The sequence below is a fragment of the Nerophis ophidion genome, linkage group LG24, assembly GCF_033978795.1.
Source record: "Nerophis ophidion isolate RoL-2023_Sa linkage group LG24, RoL_Noph_v1.0, whole genome shotgun sequence".
In the NCBI taxonomy this organism is placed as follows: Eukaryota; Metazoa; Chordata; class Actinopteri; order Syngnathiformes; family Syngnathidae; genus Nerophis; species Nerophis ophidion.
Genome location: NC_084634.1, coordinates 40384059 through 40395592, shown reverse-complemented (window position 1 = coordinate 40395592; position 11534 = coordinate 40384059).

Here is an 11534-nt window from a genome sequence, read left to right as displayed (position 1 = left end):
CTATCATACTTTACTGAGCAAGATGTAGCAGTCTTAACCATTGAAGTATCCTCGGTCTTGTTCTAAGTGTAGTCTGGCTCATTCACTAATGTAATTGTGAAATATGTCGCAGTAAACTATCATTAAGGTGGAACTAAATGTTAAGCCTAAGTTAAAAAACAAACCAATTGGGACTCAAACCCAGTACCCCTGTATTGGGAGACCACAGTGTTGATCCAATTTCAAACAAAAACACAGTCTTTTTCTCACAATGTGTTGACTTTTTTCTAATGAAATTGGGAACAATTTCTCATATTCTTTCTGTCTCTGTAACATTGCAACATTTTCTGAAAAAATGATGACTTTTCTAATGCAGAATGGTGACATTTGTCATATAAAATTCTGACTTTTATCACAATATTGCCAATTGTTTTTGTTCTTTTAAAATCATGACATATTTTTGTGTAAAGTTACGACTTTTGTCATAATTTTGCAGAGTAAAATTTTGATTATTATTATTATTATTAAATTATTGCCAAAATGTTTAAGTTTTTTTATTTTTGATAAAATTTGGACTTTTGTCGAGTAAAATTACGACTCTTGTCATGTAAACTTGCAACTGTTATTGATTAAAATTCCAACTTTTATCATAATATTGCACAAATGTTCAGTTTTTCTTGTAAAATTTTGACTTTCGTTGAGCAAAATGACGACTTCTATAATAAAACTGCCAAAATTCCATGTTTCTCTTGTGAAATTGTGACCTTTTTCTAGTGGAATTCTAATTCATTTTTCACAACAAGCTTTTTTTATATTTGCAAAATGGTGACATTTGTCATATAACATTTTATCACTATACTGCCATTTTTTTGTTGTTCTTTTAAAATGGTGACATTTTTTTGGGTAAAGTGTCCCAAGACTGAGGATAACCCAGTGGTTAAGAATTAGAACAAAAGGCACTGGGTTCAAGCCACACTCCGGTTGGCAGTACTTTTTTCAACCACATCATACTTTAGTAAAGCAGGGGTCAGAGATAACATTTGTGTATGGAAATAAATCTAAACCTTGCCAAACAGAGGATAGTCCAGTGGTTAAGACTGTTGCCTTGGAGTTAAAAGTGCTGGGTTCAAACCCCACTCAATCTGGTTGTATTTTTTTCCACCTCAGGGGTTGTCGATTACATTTGTGTACGGAAAGAGATCCGCACAAACTGGAGGGAGGATAGCTCAGTGGTTATGACTGTTGACTTGGGATATAAGATACTGGGTTCAAACTCAGCTTTGGTTGACAGTGTTTTGTTCAAATTCATCATACTTTACTGAGCTGGGATTCCTCGATTACATTCGTGTATGGTACAAAATCAGACTGTCGCTAAGACTGAGGATAGCCTAGTGGTTAAGAATGTTGACTTACGACGGAAGTTCCTGCATTTGAACCATACTCTGTTTGGCAGTGCTTGATTCTACCTTATCACACTTTTGTGAGTCAGCGGTCATATATAACATTTTTGTATGGAAAGAAATCAGATCTTCACAAGACCAAAGATAGCTCAGTGGGTAAAACTGCTGATTTGGAATCAGAGTTACTTTGTTTAAACCCCACTATGGTTGATGGTGTTTTGTTCTTCTTCATCACACTTTACTGACCCAGGAGTCCTCAATTGCATTTGTGTGTGAAAAAAAACATGACTGTCAAGTTCCAAGATTGTCCAGTGGTTAAGACTGCTGACTTGGAATGAGAATTACTGGGTTCGAATCCCACTCTAGTTGACAGCATTTTGTTCCACCTCATCATGCTTAACAGAGCCAGGAGTCCTCGATTACATTTGTGTATGGATTAAAATCTGGCCTTCTCAAGCTCCAGGGTAGGCCAGTGGTTACGACCGTTGACTCGGAATGAGAGGTACTGGGTTCGAACCCACTCTGGTTGGTTGCATTTTGTTTAACCTCATCATACTTTACTAAGCCAAGAGTCCTCGATTACATTTGTGTATGGATTACAATCTAGTCTCCTCAATATCCAGGATAGGCCAGTGGTTAAGACTGTTTACTCGGAAAGAAAGGTACTGGGTTCAAACCCCACTCTGGTTGATGGTTTTTTGTTATCTCTCATCCTACTTTACTGAGGCAGGAGTCCTCAATTGCATTTGTGTATGAAAAAAAACTGCTCTCTCAAGAGCGAGGATCGTCCAGTGGTTAAGGTAGCTGACTTGAAAAGAGAATTACTGGGTTCGAGTCCCACTCTAGTTGATAGCATTTTTTTCCACCTAATCATACGTAACTGATTCAGGGGTCGTAGATAACATTAATGTATGGAAAAAGAACTGTACTTCTCAAGACCAAGGGTAGCTCAGTGGTTACGACTGCTGACTTGGAGTGAGAGGTATTGGGTTCGAACCCACTCTGGTTGGTTGCATTTTGTTCCACCTAATCATACGTAACTGAGCCAGGAGTCCTCGATTACATTTGTTTATGGATTACAATCTTGTGTTCTCAAGATCCAGGATAGGCCAGCGGTTACGACTATTGACTCGGAATGAAAGTTACTGGGTTCAAACCCCACTCGGGTTGATGGTATTTTGTTATCTCTCATCATACTTTACTGAGGCAGGAGTCCTCGATTACATTAGTGTATGAAAAAAGATCTTCTCTCTGCAAGACCCAGGATAGTCCAGGGGTTAAGACTGTTGAATGAGATTGAATGGTGCTGGGTTTGAATCCCGGTTGGGTTGACATGTAATTTACAAAATTGGCTGGTGCCTTTGAGGTGACTTATATTGTGACTTGTATTGTTAAAATAAGTATTTAATTAACTTTTTTTTTTCTTATCCAATTAACCTATTTTCTTTTAATTGTACCCAGGAGAGCTCATTGGTCAACGCTCTCGATTATTTACTTTTTACTCCTATTCCCCCCCACCTCAGGAATTACACTCACTCGCACACACTCATTCTCACACACACGCACACAAACGCACACACACGCACACACACTCACGTAACCCCTGAGGTGTCATCATTGACTATTTGACTATTTTTTTTTTTTTTATTATTATTTAGTGCTGACTTAATTGTTCAACTATATGTTAGTCAAACAAGTATCACATAACATTACTCTGTGTGGGGGAGAAGAAACACCCCACAATGTATGTCGTTTTGACGCCATACAGACTTGAACTCAGTACCTCTGTACTCGGAGCCCACAGTGTTGACCATTGAGCTCTCCTGGATCCCATTAAGACCTGGTTTTCGCTCATATACAAATGTAATCAGTCAACTATGATCAGGGCGAAACTAAAAACAAAATATTTCAACTTGTGGATTTGGACCCAGTAGTACTGAGTGACAGGCAACACTCTTAACCATTGAGCTATCCCGTGTCCTACTAATATTGGTTTTCACTCATATACAAAAGTAATCAGTCAACTAGGATCAGGGCGAAACTAAAAACAAAATCTTGAAGGTTTTGGACTTGAACCCAGTAGTACTGATTGAGAGGTAGCAGCCTTAACCATTGAGCCATCCTGATTCTTGTAGAACTACTCCGGGTCCAATCAAGTCAATATTTCCGCTCATATACAATTGCAATCATTAACCACTGATAGGTGAAACAAAAAGTTAGTTATGGACTTGAACCCACTTTTACTGACTGGGAGGCAGTAGTCTTAACCAGTAAGCTATCCCTAGTTTTGCTATATCTGTAGTCTGGCTCATTCACTAATGTAATCGTGACACATGTGGATGTAAACTATGATTGAGGTTGAACAAAATGTTAAACCTAAGTTAAATACCAAACCAATTGGGATACAAACCCAGTACTCCTGCATTGGGAGCCCACAGTGTTGACCATTGAGCTACCCTGAGTCCCTCCAAGGCTCGATTTTCCCTCATATACAAATGTAATCAGTGAACTATGATCAGGCCGACACTAAAAACATACTCTTCCAAGGTATGGATTTGAAACCAGTAATACTGCATGAGAATCAGCAGAATTAACCATTGAGCTAACCAGGGTCTTGATGAGCTAAGATTTTGACAGTATTTTGGTCTACTTCTATCATACTTTACTGAGTAGCAGTCTTAACCATTGAAGTATCCTTGGTCTTGTTCTAAGTGTAGTCGGGCTCATTCACTAATGTAATCGTGACATATGTCGCAGTAAACTATCATTGAGGTGGAGCAAAATGTTAGGCCTAAGTTGAAAAACAAACCAATTGGGATTCAAACCCAGTCTCCTTGCATTGGGAGCCCACAGTGTTTAACACTGAGATACCCTGGGTTTTGTTGCAACAAGATTTTTCTTAATATACAAATGCAATCATTTAACTATGATAGGTGAGGAAAAGAGTAAAAAAAAAAATAAAAAAAAAATATATATGTATATTATATATATATATATATATATATATATATATATGTATGTATGTATATATGTACATATATATGTATACATATATATGTACATATATATATATTTGCATTTATATATAAATATATATATACACACACATCACACATCTGTATCACACATCATATATCATGTATCACACATCATACATCACAGATTATACATAACATATCATGTATCACCCATCATACATCACCCATCATGTATCACACATTATACATCACCCATTATATATCACATATCATGAATCACACGTCATGTATCACACATCATACATCACATATCATGTATCACACATCATACATCACATATCATGTATCACACATCATGTATCACACATCATGTATCACACATCATGTATCACACATCATATATCACACATCATGTATCACACATCATATATCACACATCATACATCACAGATTTTACATCACCCATCATGTATCACATATCATGAATCACACGTCATGTATCACACATCATACATCACATATCATGTATCACACATCATACATCACATATCATGTATCACACATCATGTATCACACATCATATATCACACATCATGTATCACACATCATATATCACACATCATACATCACAGATTTTACATCACCCATCATGTATCACACATCATACATCACATATCATGTATCACACATCATGTATCACACATCATATATCACACATCATGTATCACACATCATATATCACACATCATACATCACAGATTTTACATCACCCATCATGTATCACACATCATGTATCACACATCATGTATCATACATCATGTATCACACATCATGAATCACACGTCATGTATCACACATTATACATAACATATCATTAGGGCTATATAAGTAAACATTGATTGATTGATTGATTGATGTATCACACATCATACATTACACATTATACATCATTCATCATATATCACACATCATGTATCACACATTATACATCACAGATTATACATCACCCATTATATACCACACATCATATATCACACATCATGCATCACAGATTTTACATCACCCATCATGTATCACACATCATGTATCACACATCATGTATCACACATCATGTATCACACCTCATGTATCACACATTTTAACATCATGTATCACACATCATGTATCACATATCATACATCACACATCATGTATCACACATCATGTATCACACATCATGTATCACACATCATACATCACACATCATGTATCTTACATCATGTATCACACATTATACATTACCCATCATACATCATACATCACACATCATGTATTAAACATCATCCATCACACATTATACATCACCCATCATATATCACAAATCATGTATCACACATCATACATCACACATATATCACACATCATGTATCACACATCATACATCACACCTCATGTATCATACATCAATCAATCAATCAATGTTTACTTATATAGCCCTAAATCACTAGTGTCTCAAAGGGCTGCATCATATATCACACATCATGTATCACACATCATGTATCAGACATTAAACATCATGTATCACATATCATGTATCACACATCATACATCACACATCATGTATCAAACATCATATATCACCCATCATACATCACACATCATGTATCACACATCATACATCATGTATCACACATCATGTATCAAACATCAAAAACCACACATCATGTATCACACATCATGTATCACACATCATGTATCACCCATCATACATCACACATCATGTATCAAACATCATGTATCACACATCATGTATCACACATCATGTATCACACATCATACATCACATATCATGTATCACACATCATGTATCACACATCATGTATCACACATCATATATCACACATCATGTATCACACATCATGTATCACACATGTATCACACATCATGTATCACACATCATGTATCACACATCATATATCACACATCATGTATCACACATCATATATCACACATCATGTATCACACATCATGTATCACACATCTTACATCACACATCATGTATCACACATCATGTATCACACATCATATATCACACATCATGTATCACACATCATGTATCACACATCATGTATCACACATCATGTATCACACATCATATATCACACATCATGTATCACACATCATGTATCACACATCATGTATCACACATCATGTATCACAAATCATATATCACACATCATGTATCACACATCATGTATCACACATCATGTATCACACATCATGTATCACACATCATATATCACACATCATGTATCACACATCATATATCACACATCATGTATCACACATCATGTATCACACATCATGTATCACAAATCATATATCAGACACCATGTATCACACATCATGTATCACACATCATATATCACACATCATGTATCACACATCATGTATCACACATCTTACATCACACATCATGTATCACACATCATACATCACATATGTATCACACATCATGTATCACACATCTTACATCACACTTCATGTATCACACATCATGTATCACACATCATGTATCACACATCATATATCACACATCATGTATCACACATCATGTATCACACATCATGTATCACACATCACATATCACACATCATGTATCACACATCATGTATCACACATCATATATCACACATCATGTATCACACATCATATATCACACATCATGTATCACACATCATGTATCACACATCTTACATCACACATCATGTATCACACATCATGTATCACACATCATATATCACACATCATGTATCACACATCATGTATCACACATCATGTATCACAAATCATATATCACACATCATGTATCACACATGTATCACACATCATATATCACACATCATGTATCACACATCATGTATCACACATCTTACATCACACATCATGTATCACACATCATACATCACATATCATGTATCACACATCATGTATCACACATCATATATCACACATCATGTATCACACATCATGTATCACACGTCATGTATCACACATCATGTATCACACATCTTACATGACACATCATGTATCACACATCATACATCACATATCATGTATCACACATCATGTATCACACATCTTACATCACACATCATGTATCACACATCATACATCACACATCATGTATCACACATCATGTATCACACATCATATATCACACATCATGTATCACACATCATGTATCACACATGTATCACACATCATATATCACACATCATGTATCACACATCATGTATCACACATCATGTATCACACATCATGTATCACACATCATGTATCACACATCATATATCACACATCATGTATCACACATCATGTATCACACATCATGTATCACACATCATGTATCACACATCATGTATCACACATCATATATCACACATCATGTATCACACATCATGTATCACACATCATGTATCACACATCATGTATCACACATCATGTATCACAAATCATATATCACACATCATGTATCACAATTCATATATCACACATCATGTATCACACATCATGTATCACACATCTTACATCACACATCATGTATCACACATCATACATCACATATCATCTATCACACATCATGTATCACACGTCATGTATCACACATCATGTATCACACATCTTACATCACACATGTATCACACATCATGTATCACACATCTTACATCACACATCATGTATCACATATCATGTATCACACATCATGTATCACACATCTTACATCACACATCATGTATCACATATCATGTATCACACATCATGTATCACACATCATATATCACACATCATGTATCACACATCATGTATCACACATCTTACATCACACATCATGTATCACACATCATGTATCACATATCATGTATCACACATCATGTATCACACATCTTACATCACACATCATGTATCACATATCATGTATCACCCATCATTATCACACATCTTACATCACACATCATGTATCACACATCATACATCACACATCATGTATCACATATCATGTATCACCCATCATGTATCACACATCTTACATCACACATCATGTATCACACATCATACATCATACATCATGTATCACACATCATGTATCACACATCATGTATCACACATCATGTATCACACATCATGTATCATATATCATGTATCACACATCACGTATCACACATCACGTATCACACATCATGTATCACACATCATGTATCACACATGTATCACACATCATACATCACATATCATGTATCACACATCATGTATCACACATCATGTATCACACATCATGTATCACACGTCATGTATCACACATCATGTATCACACATCATGTATCACACATCATGTATCACACATCATGTATCACACATCATGTATCACACATCTTACATCACACATCATGTATCACATATCATGTATCACACATCATGTATCACACATCTTACATCACACATCATGTATCACATATCATGTATCACACATCATGTATCACACATCATATATCACACATCATGTATCACACATCATGTATCACACAGCTTACATCACACATCATGTATCACACATCATGTATCACATATCATGTATCACACATCATGTATCACACATCTTACATCACACATCATGTATCACATATCATGTATCACCCATCATGTATCACACATCTTACATCACACATCATGTATCACACATCATACATCATACATCATGTATCACACATCATGTATCACACATCATGTATCACACATCATGTATCACACATCATGTATCATATATCATGTATCACACATCACGTATCACACATCATGTATCACACATCATGTATCACACATGTATCACACATCATATATCACACATCATGTATCACACATCATGTATCACACATCATGTATCACACATGTATCACACATCATACATCACATATCATGTATCACACATCATGTATCACACATCATGTATCACACATGTATCACACATCATGTATCACATATCATGTATCACACATCATGTATCACACATCTTACATCACACATCATGTATCACATATCATGTATCACACATCATGTATCACACATCTTACATCACACATCATGTATCACATATCATGTATCACACATCATGTATCACACATCATATATCACACATCATGTATCACACATCTTACATCACACATCATGTATCACACATCATGTATCACATATCATGTATCACACATCATGTATCACACATCTTACATCACACATCATGTATCACATATCATGTATCACCCATCATGTATCACACATCTTACATCACACATCATGTATCACACATCATACATCATACATCATGTATCACACATCATGTATCACACATCATGTATCACACATCATGTATCACACATCATGTATCATACATCATGTATCATATATCATGTATAACACATCACGTATCACACATCATGTATCACACATCATGTATCACACATCATGTATCACACATGTATCAAACATCATGTATCACACATCATGTATCACACATCATGTATCACACATCATGTATCACACATCACATATCACACATCATGTATCACACATCATACATCACACATCATGTATCACATATCATGTATCACCCATCATGTATCACACATCTTACATCACACATCATGTATCACACATCATACATCATACATCATGTATCACACATCATGTATCACACATCATGTATCACACATCATGTATCATATATCATGTATCACACATCACGTATCACACATCATGTATCACACATCATGTATCACACATCATGTATCACACATGTATCACACATCATACATCACACATCATGTATCACACATCATGTATCACACATCATGTATCACACATCATGTATCACACGTCATGTATCACACATCATGTATCACACATCATGTATCACACATCATGTATCACACATCATGTATCACATATCATGTATCACACATCATGTATCACACATCTTACATCACACATCATGTATCACATATCATGTATCACACATCATGTATCACACATCTTACATCACACATCATGTATCACATATCATGTATCACACATCATGTATCACACATCATATATCACACATCATGTATCACACATCATGTATCACACAGCTTACATCACACATCATGTATCACACATCATGTATCACATATCATGTATCACACATCATGTATCACACATCTTACATCACACATCATGTATCACATATCATGTATCACCCATCATGTATCACACATCTTACATCACACATCATGTATCACACATCATACATCATACATCATGTATCACACATCATGTATCACACATCATGTATCACACATCATGTATCACACATCATGTATCATATATCATGTATCACACATCACGTATCACACATCATGTATCACACATCATGTATCACACATCATGAATCACACATGTATCACACATCATATATCACACATCATGTATCACACATCATGTATCACACATCATGTATCACACATGTATCACACATCATACATCACATATCATGTATCACACATCATGTATCACACATCATGTATCACACATCATGTATCACACATCATGTATCACATATCATGTATCACACATCATGTATCACACATCTTACATCACACATCATGTATCACATATCATGTATCACACATCATGTATCACACATCTTACATCACACATCATGTATCACATATCATGTATCACACATCATGTATCACACATCATATATCACACATCATGTATCACACATCATGTATCACACATCTTACATCACACATCATGTATCACACATCATGTATCACATATCATGTATCACACATCATGTATCACACATCTTACATCACACATCATGTATCACATATCATGTATCACCCATCATGTATCACACATCTTACATCACCCATCATGTATCACACATCATACATCATGTATCACACATCATGTATCACACATCATGTATCACACATCATGTATCACACATCATGTATCATACATCATGTATCATATATCATGTATCACACATCACGTATCACACATCATGTATCACACATCATGTATCACACATCATGTATCACACATGTATCAAACATCATGTATCACACATCATGTATCACACATCATGTATCAC